The sequence below is a fragment of the Cetorhinus maximus genome, chromosome 36 (assembly GCF_964194155.1).
Source record: "Cetorhinus maximus chromosome 36, sCetMax3.hap1.1, whole genome shotgun sequence".
In the NCBI taxonomy this organism is placed as follows: domain Eukaryota; kingdom Metazoa; phylum Chordata; class Chondrichthyes; order Lamniformes; family Cetorhinidae; genus Cetorhinus; species Cetorhinus maximus.
In genome coordinates this window covers 6,533,927-6,550,149 of record NC_135914.1, presented here as the reverse complement: position 1 = coordinate 6,550,149, position 16,223 = coordinate 6,533,927, and the positions used below count along the sequence as shown (strand labels likewise).

The 16,223-nt window shown below is 42.1% G+C and overlaps 1 protein-coding gene across 1 annotated transcript in view; it reads left to right on the top strand.

The window, feature by feature from the left end:
* The window catches only part of ash1l (ash1 (absent, small, or homeotic)-like (Drosophila)), a 215,825-nt gene that overhangs the window by 33,081 nt on the left and 166,521 nt on the right, over positions 1–16,223 (top strand). The window lies entirely within an intron of this gene.

Below are 16,223 nucleotides of genomic sequence, written 5' to 3'. Positions count from 1 at the left end.
CTACTTTAATGATGTACAGTAAGCTGTTGACTCTAGACTAACTTTTAAACTTATTTTTATTACTTTTGTCTTGGAGCTTGCTTGCCTGCAGGTATTTGTTGGCTGAGAGCGCACTTCTTCGCTTAACTCCAATTTTAAGGCAATCTAGTAGATGTAATATGTTGAACTCGTAATCAGGAAAACCAAAGTGTTTAAATCTTTACCTCAAATTCAGATCCCATCCCACATGTGCTAGTGTTGGGCAGTCTCCAGTTATTCAGGATATGTTAATTCCTGAAGGGAATACAGTATATTTCCATATGGATTTTTCTCCAGCCATTTTGTCATCCTACCCCAGTTGATTTTACTGTTTATCAGTGATATCCAAACATTGTACATACTGTATGACCAGCCGTCTGGTCCATTTTTTAAACAAACTTTGTAAAATGTTATTATCACTCCAGAGTATTGGAATGGCCGCACACAAGCCTGTTTTTCTCCCTGAGATTGGTTCGTAGTATCAGACATTCAGATTAAATTGGTAGAAATAACATTCTATCACAAAATTGTGACCATTTTTGTTTATAGTCAAAATATGATTTTCTCGTGAATTTGACTTTTTAATTCAATCTGGATGTTACATTAAAATAGGAAACTATTTCTTCCAATTATATAAGAAAGAGTAAATACTGGAAATAAAGACCATTCTAAGCATCTGAAGAAGAGGAGACTGGTTAGTGGTTTCCATTAAGAGTCAAAACATTAACCCAACTGTTCTCCTTCAGATCCTGATAAGTCTGCAATGTATGTTCGGCTTTTTCTGGATGCGGGTCACCGTGACACGGGGGTTCTGGATGCGGGTCACCGTGACACGGGGGTTCTGGATGCGGGTCACCGTGACACGGGGGTTCTGGATGCGGGTCACCGTGACACGGGGGTTCTGGATGCGGGTCACCGTGACACGGGGGTTCTGGATGCGGGTCACCGTGACACGGGGGTTCTGGATGCGGGTCACCGTGACACGGGGGTTCTGGATGCGGGTCACCGTGACACGGGGGTTCTGGATGCGGGTCACCGTGACACGGGGGTTCTGGATGCGGGTCACCGTGACACGGGGGTTCTGGATGCGGGTCACCGTGACACGGGGGTTCTGGATGCGGGTCACCGTGACACGGGGGTTCTGGATGCGGGTCACCGTGACACGGGGGTTCTGGATGCGGGTCACCGTGACACGGGGGTTCTGGATGCGGGTCACCGTGACACGGGGGTTCTGGATGCGGGTCACCGTGACACTTGTGCTCTGTTTGTTGCACTGGGACGTGCTTTTCTCTTGCCAAGTTGTCTTGCTGGGCTGACGTGCATGACAGATTGGGGCACTGGGATTCAGAGAAGAGTTTGTTACAATGTGATAGATATTCACCTCTTGAATAAATGTGAAATGCCTTGCCCTTGTTCAGATTCAGTACCCTTGGGTGGGGAGGGGGTTGGTGAGGATTGGACAGGGTCGGGCACAAGTCCAGGGTGTTTATGTTCTTGCTGAGTAATGCTTATTCAGCAGTGACTCACCGGCTGTAGATAATTTGTGGAATCAGGGTTTTGGGAGGTGGTTGCAATTTATGCCTGTTAACCATTTAAGGACTGCCATGAAGTTGTGCACCAAAATAACTATGTCTCCAATTTTCAGTATTTGAAAGATTTTGATTCTGTATTTGAAGGTCAATGTCATTACTGAAGGTGTTTCCAGTATTAGCACCAAACACTCCCAAAACAGGTATAACACAACCAGACTCTGAATTAAGCTTCATTTACCCATATCCATCTGCGGCATATGCATTCAACTTGTGTTTTTCCATTTCTACAGCAGCTTTGCGGATAGCCTCTCGAAATGTCATGGTCAATTTCTTTTCCAGTTATTATGGGTTGTTTTGTATTGTAGTTGCGTTGAACCAGGAATTGGGTTGAAATAGCTGTAGACTGATTTTTATATCAGATCATTCACCTCTTCACTGCTACTATCGTCTGATCTGTCTGGACTGGACTGAAACCAGGTCCCAGATTTGAAATGACAGCTTTCTAAAGCAATAACATCCAGTTTGTCTTTTTTCTTTGTTTTTCCACTAGACTAGTTTTTATAGCTGCCCTTGATAGTGCTGAATAGCAACAAATTTGAAATGTGTGTAGGTTATCTTTTGTACCAGTGTGTAGGTGTACCCTAGGTTGTGGCATGCAAGTCGACCCAGCATATAAGACAACCCCATTTCTTCGCACCAAAAATCATGCTTTTGCATATGCTCGATGTAGTTGGCCCCTTTTTTCAGCTGTGAAATGCTATACATGCATTAGTAGTCGGCCTCAATTTTTCACTACAGAAATGCATGTTTTACTTATACTGTAAGTTGGCACTTGGGGTCAAGCAGGTGATGCAGGCTCTGTTGCGAAGAAGATGCACGGGAGTTTAAGACACCCCAGCACAGAGCAGACTGCGCATGGTATGGCAAGTGAGGAACAGAAATGGGCCTCCTAGCAAAACAAATGAAGCATGAAGCTGCTTCCAAGCTAAAAGTTGTAACATTTGCTAACTCATCAAATAACTGCTACAGTGAGAAAATTTGGTGTTTGTGAAAAACTGGTGCGAGAATGGAAGGAGGTTTTATTTAAATGGAGAGAGATTGCAGAACTCTGAAGTAGAGGGATCTGGGTGTCCTGACCCACAAATCATAAAAAGTTAATATGCAGTTACAGCAAGTGATTAGGAAGGCAAATGGAATGTTGGTGTTTATTGCAAGAGGAATCGAGTATAAAAGTAGAGATGCTTGCTGCAGTAGTACAGGACATTGGTGAGACTACATCTAGAGTACTGTTTACCCTTTTGGTCTTTTTATTTAAGAAAGGACATAATTGGATTAGAAGCAATTATGGCCCAGAGTCAGAAAAAGTTCACTTGACTGGTTCCTGGGATGAGGGGGTTACCTTATGAGGAAAGGTTGGACAGGCCGGGCCTGTATCCATTGGAGTTTAAAAGAATGAGAGGCAATCTTATTGAAACATATACGATCCTGAGGGGACTTGACAGGGTGGATGCTAAAAAGGTGCTTTCCCCTTGTGGGAGAGACTAGAACTAGGGGATACAGTTTGAAAATAAGGGGTCTCCCATTTAAGATGAAGATGAGAAATGTTTTCACTCAGGGTCATGAGTCTGTGGAAGTTTCTTCCCTAGAGAGCTGGAGGCTGGGTCATTGAATGTTTTTAAAGGCAAAGGTAGATAGATTTTTGACTAACAAGGGATTCAAAGGTTATTGGGGGTAGGCAGAAAGTGGAGTTGAGGCCACAATCAGATCAGCCATGGTTATCTTGAGTGCCGGAGCAGGCTTGAGGGGTGGAATGGCCTACTCTTGATTCCTATGTGTTCGTCTGTAGGCCTGCTTCCTTCGACATCTGTAACATAGCTTGCCCCCATTCATGTCTCAACTGGTCACCTCACTGACTGCTGTTCTTGCTAACCTAGTTTGGCTCCTGGTCCACCAATGCTTCCCATTTGAAGTTCTAATTCTCATGTTAAAATCCCTTTGTGCCCTTGCCCAAACTATCTCTAACCTTTTTCAACCTTCCAATGTATCCACCCTCAAATGTCCTCTGAATCTAGCCATTTGTATGTCTCCCTTTGTCTCACCATTGGAGGCCATGCCATGGCCACCTAGGCCCCACACTTTGGAGTTCTCTTTCCAAAGTTCTACACCTCCCTCTCCTTTTAAATCCCTCCTTAAAACCTATTTCTCTCACCAAGCGTTTGGTGCTAATATGTCCCCCTTTTGCTCAGCGTCCATTTTTTTTGCCTGAATATGCCTCTGTGAAGACTCTTGGGAGCTTTTATTTGTGACAGTGTATAAATGCAATAATGCAAAATACAGTAATTCTTGAAAATGTTTTCACTTGTGAGAAATCCAAAATTAGTGGTGATAAGATAGTCACTAATAAACCCAACAGGGAATTCAGGAGAAACTTCTTTACCCAGAAAGTGGCTAGAATGTAAAACTCACTATCACAGGGAGTAGTTGAGGTGCATGAAACAATGTGCAGGGGTATGGGAAAAAGGCAGGGCAGTGCCACTAGGTCATATTGCTCATTTGGAGAGCTGGTGCAGATACGATGGGCTGAATGGCCTCCTGTGCTGTTAAAATTCTGTGAATCTGCCCTGGAGAAGATAGCCAATGAGCCATCAAACAAGGACCAGCCACTGATGATTTTGAGAAGCATGTATTGAATAAGTCCTCCGCAATCTTTGGAATGGTTACATCGTCACCAAAAATGCAATGCTTATATATGCACTTAAGAGGCCAAATCAAACCCTGAGTCCAACAAAGATTTTGGACCAACAGTAAGTTGGTGGAACTGCTTTATGGAACGAAAGAGTCTGGTGTCTCTGGCGGCAGAAGACCAAGATTGCTCCGAGACTACCAAAAGACCTTAATGCCAAAATTGCCAGTTTAGCGATTCATCATCAGACGGCAAAAAAGTCACCGGCAATATGGGTGAATTGCCCATGAATTTCAGTATGCCCAGCAGCCAAACTGGAGTGGAAGGATTTGAATACAGTGAAAACAACAGGACGTGAGAAGACCAGATTTATGGTGGTACTAGCCTGCATGGCCTAGGAACAAAATTAAAGCCTGTGGTAATTTTCAAACGTGAAACCATACTGAAAATCAACTTCCCTGCAGGAGTTTCTGTTCATGTCCATGACAACAGTTGGATGGATTGGAATGGAGTGAAGTTATGAACCGAGAATGTGTGGAATAGGCATTCCAGTAAAGAATAAAGCTTATTAGTGTGGGACATGTTCAGTACCTGTATAACCAATGAGATCAAGAGATGCCAGGGAAGAAATTACACCCATGTTGCAGTTATATCAGGAGGTGTAATGTCCGACGTTCAACCTTTGGACTTGTGTTCAACAAGTTATTCAAGGATCATGTTCACGCTGAATGGAAAAGATTGATGGAGAAAAAAGCCTTCACAGAGTGGAAATATACGTGCTGCCCCACTTCAAGTTCTATGTGGTTTCATTATCAAATCGTGGGATGCTATTAGTGCACTAAGTGTCATCAGATCATTCAAAAACACTGAATATCCAATTCAATAGATAGAGAGGAAGATGGTTTGTTGTGGAGGGATGATTCTGAAAGTAAAAGCACATCTACTCTAGAGTGGGATCCTTACAATGATGCCATTGCCAAAGTGACTCAATGAATTCGATGAACTCTTTGTGTTGGATGCTAAAGACGATGAATTTGATGGTTTTAAAATGCTTTGATTGTGCCTAAAGGTATCTTTGTACAGGAAATTAATTCAATAAACTGTGCCACATTAATTTATTCAGAGGATATGGGCGCCGCTGGCTAGACCAGCACTTATTGTCCATCCCTAGTTGCCCTTGAGAAGGTGGTGGTGAGCTGCCGCCTTGAACTGCTGCAGTCCCTGTGGTTGTAGGTACATGCACAGTGCTGTTAGGGACGGAGTTCCAGGATTTTAACTCAGTGACAATCACAGAACGGCGACATATTTCCAAGTCATGATGGTGCATGGCTTGGAGGTGGTGAACTTGCAAGTGGTGTCCATATTGCAACTGCTGCCCTTGTCCTTCTAGGTAGCAGAGGTCACGGGTTTGGAAGGTGCTGTCTAAGGAGCCTTGATGAGTTCCTGCAGTGCATCTTGTAGATAGTACATGCTGCTGCCAATGTTAGTCGGTGGTGGAGGGAGTGAATGTGGATGTGGTGCCAATCAAGCGGGCTGCTTTGTCCTGGATGGTGTCGAGCTTGTTGTATGGTTGGAGTTGTACTCACCCAGACAAGTGGACAGTATTCCATCACACTCTTGATTTGTGCCTTGTAGATGGTGGACAAGGCTTTGGGGAGTCAGGAGGTGAGTTACTCTCCACAGAATTCCCAGTTTCTGACCTGCTCTTGTAGCCACAGTATTTATATGGCTGGTCAGTGGTAACCCCCAGGATGTTGATAGTCAGGGATTCAGCAATGGTAATGCCATTGAATGTCAAGGGGCGTGGTTAGATTCTCTCTCATTGGAGATGGCCATTGCCAGGCACTTGTGTAGTGCAAATGTTCTTGTACTTATCAGCCTGAGCCTGAATGTTGTCCAGTTTATGTTGCATATGGGCACAGGCTGTTTCACTATCTGAGAAGTCACGAATGGTGCTGAACATTGTGCAGTCATCAGCAAACATCCCCACTTCTGACCTTATGAAGGAAGGAAGGTCAGTGATGAAGCAGCTGAAGATGGTTGGGCCTAGGACACTAAGAGTGTCCAAAGTGCTTAGGGCAATAATGGAATAATTTTAAAAATTGAGATGGGTAATTGGGACTTAAGTGAACTCTTCTGTATAGTAGTTGATTACCATAGAAGAACATTGAAAGCAGTGTTTTGAATGGGTTCAGGTGATAGATTAATGTTTTTCCAGGCAAGCAAATATTAGATATGGGGACGTGGTGGGGCTGAACAGTAACACGTGGCTGAGTTTCTTGAGTTGCAAAACCTGTTCCTCTTCCTGAAAAAAATGGCTGTTCTATTGGAAAGGGTGGTTTGGGTGGGGTGGGACTAATTGGATATCTCTTTCAAAAAGCCAGCACAGGCATGATGTGCTGAATGGTTCTATATGCTTGTAACATAGGCAGGAAAATAGTCTATTTCTTTGGCTTCATCTGTTTTTGGTAAGTGAATTACATATATTACATAGTGTCTTAACACGTTGTTAAAACAGCTAGAAGTGTTTCTCACGGCGAATGATATCTAGGCAAATATGGCAGCCGTTCTGCATTCGCAGTATCTTTCAGACAGTAATGGGAGCTCATGTGATAAACATCTGGATCCCATCTAAAGGCTTGGACTGATGGAGAGTTAACACAGATTTACAATAACTGGTGGTGTTCAGTCCCACCACGTCCCCATATTTATTGTCCTAGGCACTTGGACATTGAGAAAATCATTGTGTATGGGGGGGGTGGGGGAAGGAATTGTGGTAGCATACATCGAGCCTTGAGGATGCAGTTGATACTATGCTGCATAAGAGAGTTATTACGAAGTATGTGGCATTAAAGGCAACGTAGCTACCTGAATAAAGGGATAACTAATGGGCTGAGGTTTGCACTAGGGATATTTGCAGGAGCTGATGAAAGTGCTTTGGTGTCGGTTTGAGCAGAATGCTATTTAGTTTGCTCATGCTGCCAAACTAGGGGGCATGGTAATGAAGGAGAATGCTGGAGATTGTAGGACAACATAGACTGGTTTTCAGAGTGGGCAGACAGTTGGCTGGTGCAAAGGATAATGCAATTTGGGAGGAGGAGTGATAGAACAGTGAGAGAAAGTATATTTTAAGTAAAGATTCTTAATGGAATAGAGTAATGGTGAAATCTAGGCTGCACTAGTTCTTTGAAGGATGGAATACGAGTAGAAAAGCCCATGAGAAAACAAATAGTTTTCATGCTTCTAAACATTGTATGTAACAAAGATTGATAGTTACAACTTTCTAAAACGCTCTAAATTTTGGAACATCCCAAGTATATTGGGAGTTGGCAAACGTACCATAGTTGTCAGTATATAAGTCGAACTTTGGAGCCTTGAAAAATCCCTCCAAAAACTGGGATTGACTCACTAAGTATAGAAGTGAAACAATGGCATGGGTGTGAATGTCACTATTTTGAAGCCTAATCTACTGCTGTTGCAAAGAGTGGCCATGTCTTAAACTCCTGCACACTTTTGCAACACAGCCCATGTTGCCTGTTTGATCCCTTATGCCCAGTTATAAGGTATCAGTAAGTAAAACATGCATTTGTGCGGAGAAAAATTGAGGCTGATTACTTACGTGAGTATGGCTGAAAAGGGAGGGCAGGGTCAACTTGTGCACCGAGTATATGCAAAAACATGATTTTTGGTGCAGGAAAATTAGGATCGTCTTATATGCTAGGCCAACTTATATGTTACAATTTATGGTAACTCTGCTTCTCAAGGAAAGAGGGAGAGAGAAAACGGGGAACTACAGGCCAGGTAGCCTGAAATCAGTCATCGGGAAAATGCTGGAGTCCATTATTAAGGAAGTCTTAACAGTGTGCTTAACTTTGCCTGATCATACTATGATTTAACATGGCTTCATGAAAGGGAAACCATTTTTGACAAATTTATTACAGGATTTTGAGGGTGTACTTAATAGAGCAGATAAAGAGGAGCTAGTAGATGTAGTATACTTAGTTGTCCAAAAGGCATTCAATAAGGTGACACCCAAAATGTTAATATGCAAGATAAGGGCTAATGGAGTTTGGGCATTACATTACACCTGTGGAGGATTGGTTAATGGACAGGAGGCAGATAGTAGGGATAAACAGGTCATTTTCAAGTTGGCAAGCTGTAACTAGTGGAGTGCTGCAAGATTCAGTGCTGGGGCCTCACCTATTTACAATCTATATTAATGACTTAGATGAAGGTACAGAGAGTGAGGTAGTGAGGACAGCCTGTTAAGCGGTATAGACAGTTTGAGTGGAAAATTGAAGTGTCAAGATGTAGCATAATGTGGGGAAGTGCAAAGTTGTTTACTTTTTTGTAGTACACAATATTTCTGAAGGGGCTTGACAGGGTAGACACTAAGAGGTTGTTTTTCCTGGCTAGAGAACACGGGGGCACAGACTCGGGTTAAGAGGCTGATTGTTTAGGACTGAGCTGAGGAGAAGCTTCTTCACTCAGGGTTGTGAATTTTTGGAATTCTCTACCCCAGAAGCTTGTGGATCATAACGTATGTTTAAGGCTGAGACAAACAGCTTTTTGGCCTGCCAGGGAATCTAGGGATATGGGGAGCAGGCAGGAAGGTGGAGTTGAGGCAGTAGATTTCCATGTTTGTATTGAATGACAGAGAATGTTTGAGGAGTTGAACGGCCTATTCCTGCTTGTATTTTGTACGTTCTTATGATTTTGTACACAATACTGCTTGGATTGAAATTTAAGCATTATGTGTTGTTCTGGAGTGTAAATAATGAAAGATTACTTTGTTTGGTGAATTTGTAACAAGGGAGAGCAGACTCAGGGTATGAATAGAAAAGCATGTGGTCACGTTAAAGACATTTTCCACATAACATTTATGAAACATGGATTGTTTATGACAAGTACTAATGAAGATGAAATCTACAATATTATTTGAATGGAATAAACAGTTTAAAAGGAAGAATACAAAAAGCATAGGGGAAACAGGGTTAAAGATGGTTTCATTTGAACAGCTAAAACTAACAGATCTGATCTGTGGAACAGTCTCATGTGCTGTAATTTGTATGATTCTGTCAGATAGCTAATTAGTTAACTTTTTTAATAGCATTGTTGATTTAAGAAGTGTCAGTATTTTTGGGACAATGCTATTGGTGTGGTCTTTACAACTAAACCTTGAACAATGGCCACGTTCTGTATTATTTCACAATCATGAGGCTCACCAGGAAACCCCTTGAGTTGCAACCACGGAAGGCGCTGCTAGTCACTGTTCATTCTGTCAGATGCCCTCTCTCCTATTAATGTATTGCTTTTATTGTTGTAAAATTAATCTTGGTGGGGATTGATTATCTCTCACTTCTCATTGGAAACCAAATAATTTCATTTTGAAATCTATTTATTACAGTGCAGGAGTTATTTTAAAATATTTGTGTATTGCTGAAAAAAAACATTTTGTCGAAGCTTTTCGTCTTGCGCTCATCAGAACAATTGCAAGAACACCAATGTCGGGGAAGCAACAACTTTATACCATATGAGAAGATAGTGCTGATTGGTTGGCAAGTGGACTCTGGTGGAGGTGTTGCCACTTAGAAAATATCAATGGGATTAGACAAACCCAACATGGATCTATGAAAGGGAAATCATGTTTGACAAACCTCCTGGAGTTTTTTGAGGATGTAACTAACATAACATAAGTAATAAGAACAGGAGTAGACCATTTGGCCCCTCGAGCCTGCTCCGCAATTCAATAAGATCATGGCTGATCTGTTTGTGTTTCGATTTTCACATTCCCATCTACCTCCCGATAACCTTTGATTCCCTTGCCTAACAAGAATCTATCTACCTCTGCCTTAAAAATATTCAATGAACCCGCCTCGCACCACCTTCTGAGGCAGAGAGTTCCAAAGTCGGAAAACCCTCAGAAAAAAGTTCTCCTCATCTCTGTCCAAAAAGGGGGACCCCTAATTTTAAAACAATGCCCCCTAGTTCTGGACTCACCCACAAGAGGAAACATCATTTTTAATGTCCATCTTGTCAAGGCAGTTCAGGATCTTGTGTACTTCAATCAAATCACCCCTCACTCTTCTAAACTCTAGTGGAAACAAGCCCAGTCCGTCCAGCCTTTCCTCATAAGGCAACCCACTCATTCCAGGTATCAATCTAGTAAAAACAGAAACAGAATTACCTGGAAAATCTCAGCAGGTCTGGCAGCATCGGCGGAGAAGAAAAGAGTTGACGTTTCGAGTCCTCATGACCCTTCAACAGAACTGAGTAAAATTAGGAGAGGGGTGAAATATAAGCTGGTTTAAGGTGGGAGGGCGGGGGGTGGTTGTAGGGACAAGCAAGCAGTGATAGGAGCAGATAATCAAAAGATGTCACAGACAAAGGAACAAAGAAGTGTTAAAGGTGGTGATATTATCTAAGAGAATGTGCTAATTAAGAATGGATGGCAGGACACTCAAGGTACAGCTCTAGTGGGGGTGGGGTGGAAAGGCTGACAGGGCATTACAGGTATAGATTTAAAAATAGTGGAAATAGGTGGGAAAAGAAAAATCTATATAAATTACTGGAAAAAACAAAAAGGAGGGGGAAGAAACGGAAAGGGGGTGGGGATGGAGGAGGGAGTTCAAGATCTAAAGTTGTTGAATTCAATATTCAGTCTGGAAGGCTGTAAAGTGCCTGGTCGGAAGATGAGGTGCTGTTCCTCCAGTTTGCGTTGGGCTTCACTGGAACAATGCAGCAAGCCAAGGACAGATATGTGGGCAAGAGAGCAGGGTGGAGTGTTAAAATGGCAAGCGACAGGGAGGTTTGGGTCTTTATTGCGGACAGACCGCAGGTGTTCTGCAAAGCGGTCGCCCAGTTTATGTTTGGTCTCTCCAATGTAGAGGAGACCGCATTGGGAGCAACGAATGCAGTAGACTAAGTTAGGGGAAATGCAAGTGAAATGCTGCTTCACTTGAAAGGAGTGTTTGGGCCCTTGGACGGTGAGGAGAGAGGAAGTGAAGGGGCAGGTGTTGCATCTTCTGTAATCTTCTTCAATCTAGTAAACCTCCTCTGAACCGCCTCCAATGCATTTACATTCTTCCTTAAATAAGGAGACCAAAACTGCACATAGTATTCGAGATGTGGTCTCACCAATGTCCTGTATAACTGAAGCATAACCTTTTATGTTCAATCCCTCTCGTAATAAAGGATAGTATTCCATTAGCCGCCTTAATTACTTGCTGTACTTGCATACTAACCTTTTGTGATTCATGTACTCGAACACCTAGACCCCTCTGCACCACAGAATTATGCAGCCGTTCTCCATTTACTTAATATTCTGCTTTTTTGTTCTTCCTGCCAAAGTCAACAACTACACATTTTTCCACATTAAACTCCATTTGCCAGATCTTTGCCCACTCACTCAACCTATCAATATCCATCTGCAACCTCCTCACGTCCTCTTCACAACATACTTTCCTACCTATCTTTGTGTCGTCTGAAATTTAACTACCATGCCTTCACTCCTCTCATCTAAGTCATTGATGTAAATTGTAAGAAGTTGAGGCCCCAGCACAGACCCCTGTGGGACTCCACTCGTCACATCCTGCCAATCTGAAAAAGACCCATCTATGCATAGTCTCTGCTTTCTGCCAGCCAGCCAATCTTCTATCCATGCTAATATGTTACCCCCTACACCATGTGCTTTTATTTTCCGTAATAACCTTTGATGTGGCACCTTATCAAATGCCTTCTGGAAATCTAAGTACAGTACGTCTACAGGTTCCCCTTTATTCACCGAGCATGTTACTCCTTCAAAGAAGTTCAATGAATTGTTTAAACATGATTTTCCTTTCACAAAACCATGCTGACTCTTCCCGATTGCCTTGAGCTCTTCTAGGTGCTCAGCTGTAACCTCCTTAATGATCGATTCTAACAACTCCCCTGCGACAGATGTCAAGCTTTCTGGCCTATAGTTTCCTGTTTTCTGCCTCCTTCCCTTCTTGAATAGAGGGGTTATATTTGCCATTTTCCAGTCTGATGGAACCTTTCCAGAATCTAGCGAATTTTGGAAAATTAACACCAGCGCATCGACTACCTCATTAGCCACTTCTTTTAAGACCCTAGGATGTAGTCCACTGGGACCCTGAAACTTGCCAGCTCGCAGCTCCGTCAATTTGCTCAGTACCGTTTCCCTAGTGATTGTAATTTCACCAAGTTCCTCTCTCCTTTTCACCTCCTGATTTACAGCTATCACTGGAATGTTTTTTGTATACTCTATAGTTAACACAGAAGCAAAATATTTGTTCACTTCTTCTGCCATTTCCATATTATCTACTATTAACTCCCCACTGTCACTCTCTAGAGGACCAACACACTTGGCTAGCAGAATAGATGAGGGAGAACCAGTGGATGTGATGTATTTGGATTTTCAGAAAGCTTTTGATAAAGTCCCACATAAGAATGCACTCAAGAATTAAATAATGCCCAAAAAAGAGAATTTATTCTGAAAATAATTTGAATTCTGAATAGATGATCAATGTATTAGAGCTTGCAATTATTCAAAGCAATAGGCAACTGGACAAGTTATGTTTTGACATTGGTATGTCAATAAATAGGATGATGAATCTGTGAAATTTTTTGCACCTGTACAGTAGGACTAATTTTAAAAGTGAAGAACCATTTGTGCAGCATCTGTGCTGTGTCCATTTAAATAGTGATGAGCACTCAGCAATGCAATTATAGGCCCTGTCATACCAAACTGATGTTGTCAGCAAAGCACTTGGAGCAGTACTGGTGGTTATGGGCTGTCAATGGAATCTTTCTTCGTATTGCACAGCACCATCAAATTCTCTCTCTCCCCCCCCTCCCCACCCCACCACATCATGTTGATGCTCATATGCTAAATAAGGCAAGTGACAGTAGTGTGGCAGGTAGAAGTTTGAATTTCACTGTGTTTAACCTATTGCTTAAATGTTCTGATCTCAACCTAGTGGAATAGTGTTGCTTTCAAGCCCAACTATAAATAGTGAATGAAGTGGTTTTCAGTACATCTTTACAAGAAAATAAATTGCTTTTGAAATGTAATAATTGCAAGGGAGTATGTAGGGTCGGCAGTTATCACAGGTTTTTCTTGGACCAGTTTCCTATGGGATTGCCCCCATTTGTCAGATCGAATCTGGTTAATATGGTGTTTAGTGTAGATAGACAGATGACTCATTAGCAGTATTGGTTTGCTGATTCCCTTGGTAGTGGTGTGTGCTGAAATGACAGGCACTGGAAATGATTGAGCTGCTATATGACTATTAAACAAAGATCCAGAAAATTCCTTTATAACTGGATCAATGTTAGATGATTCACTAGAAGCAGGTTGACCTGTCTGTACAAATAATGGGTAAAATGGTTTGGCGTGGCGCAAGATTACTTTTGAGTTGCTTCAGATCTGTATTCCTGTTTAAACAGCACTTAAAAGAACATTGGCTTGTGAGGTTTACAGCGGTTTGTGTTGTTTTTTCCTCTGCCCTGAAGATGCTGGGGTTCTGTTCTATGACATGTATCTCGCTCCAGTGACCATTCTCCAACCTCGACAATTTTGATTGTGGAAAGTGCCACAGTTAATCCAAGTCTTGTTATTGCTACGCATTCATTCTTCCTAATGCGAGCCCTTGGGTTGGTAACTTTAAATTGAGACTTGCTAACTAATGCAGTTTGCAGCCATCTCAGGATTTTTGGAAGCCTCTAGGCTTTTGTAATGTTGAATCTCGCACTTCTTCCTTCCAACTTTCATTGGAAAAGTGTAAACATTTGTGTGTGTGTGTGTGTGTGTGTGTGTGTGTGTGTGTGTGTGTGTGTGTGTGTGTGTGTGCGTCAGTATAAATCTTGAGTCTGTGTGCACAACTTGCCAACTTGATGAAGCTGCTGTAGTTGAGGAAATTTATGGAGAGAGTTCTAGGAGATTGGGCCAAGACAGCTGAAGATGTAATTCAATCTTGATTTTCAAGTCACCTATTCTGTCCTGTTGTCAACAGTTATAACGTGAACTGCCTATGTAAACCTGTAACACTGGAATTTCGCCAGATAAAAGAGGTGCTGTAGTGTCATCATTGGCAGGAGCTTGTAATTCAAGCTTGAAAAAATTCCATAGACAATTTCCTCATGCTTCCTACAGACAATGGTCAGGAAACTCAGTTGGTGCTGTAGAATTTAGCACATGGTTGTGTCTCCTGGTTGTTAATGGAAACTGAAATAAGTGCTGCATCCTAATGTCTACGGTAATTCTTCTTCCTCTCCTTCCACCTTTTGCGTGTGTTTGCTACTCGATCAGTGTCCTTAATGCCTTTAGCGCTGAACACTGAGTGCTGTAGCTACCACCCCCTCTTGTAGCACTAGTTTCAGTAACAGCTGTGCCATATGGCATATGGAATCTTCTTTTCAACTCTTGACACATAAATAGACAATGAGTTCAGAAAGGTTTGGCTGCCATTGAACAATTTTGTGAATCAAGCACACAGTAGTGTTATGCAAGTATGGACCGACAGTGGGGTAATGCTTTGCTATATCAACAAATGGAATTCAGTTTCTAGCCCTCCTGGTATGGCAATGTTTCATGGATGTGTCAGTCTGCTTTCTCACAGGAGTATTCAGTGTTGGTAGGGAATGTCAGAGTGGGAAAGAATTCTCTGTTAGTTACTTTAGGTGGGCATCTTGATCTTGCTTAGAAAGAAGTTTAACCTTCATGTACTAAGATCCCTCTTGGCCAACATGTCATTCCTTTCTAACCAGCATGTCTGGAGCTGGGAAGAAAGATGCTCTGAAGAAGGGTCATATGGACTGGAAATGTTAACTCTGTTACTTTCTCCACAGATGCTGTTAGACCTGAGTTTTTACCGCATTTTCTGTTTTTGCCAGGAGGTGTGTTGTAGTTAATATTGTTCGGTTGTTTGTTTTAATATTTCAATCTTTTCATACTTTTCTGATCATCTTGGGCATGAATTTTCTTGATGTCCCAGGTGATAGTTTTTGCTTGCCCCATCAAACTATTTTATTAGATTATCTTCCTGTGTCCGCAATACATAGTAAATTCAGTGTTAAATGTGTTTGCAAGAGACTTATGGCCTACATGATCAATTCTATGCAATATCCAGGTTTCTTCACTATATAAAAGCAAAATACTGCAGATGCTGGAAACCTGAAATAAAAACAGAAAATGCTGGAACGACTCAGCGGATCAGGCAGCAGAGAGGAACAGAGTTAATGTTTCAAGTCCAATATGACTCTTCTTTGGAACTGAAGAGAGGTAGAAATGTGATGAGTTTTATGTTGTTGAAGAAGTGGTGGGGTTGGGGGTAGGTGGAATAAAATAGAAAGTCAGGGATAGGTTAGAGAGTGGGGAAAATTAAATGACAGATGTCATGGAACACAAGACAAAGGGAGTGGTAATGATAGTATTAAAACCTAAAGCTTTGGCCCAGAGTAGGTAGTGAAGCCCAATTGGAGCTGGTGGAATAGCACCTCATCATCTGAGTAGGCTCTTTACAGCCTTCTGGACTCAACATTGAGTTCAGCAACTTCAGATCGTGAACTCCATCCTCCATTTTGAATTTTTTTTCCTCAATTGCCAGTCTGTATCTTCTTCTCATGTTTTTGCTTTCAGACAGTTCTGACCCTTTTTCTGCTATTAACACATTCTGTTATTTTACTTGGAGACAGTGCTGACCTGCTATTAGCACCTACTCCTTTTGTCTTGTGTCCCTCGACATCTTTGTCATTTACTCATAGACGTTTACATTTGGCCATGATCAACAAAGATCTGACTACACTAATCCCATTTTCCAGCGCTTGGCCCATAGCCCTGGAGGCTATGGCAATTCAAGTGAATATTGAAATACTTCTTAAATGTTACTAGAGTTTCTGACTCGACCACCCTTTTAGGCAGTGAGTTCCAGACTCCCACCACCCTCTGGGTGAAAACATTTCTCTCAACTCCCCTCTTAGCCTTCTACCTC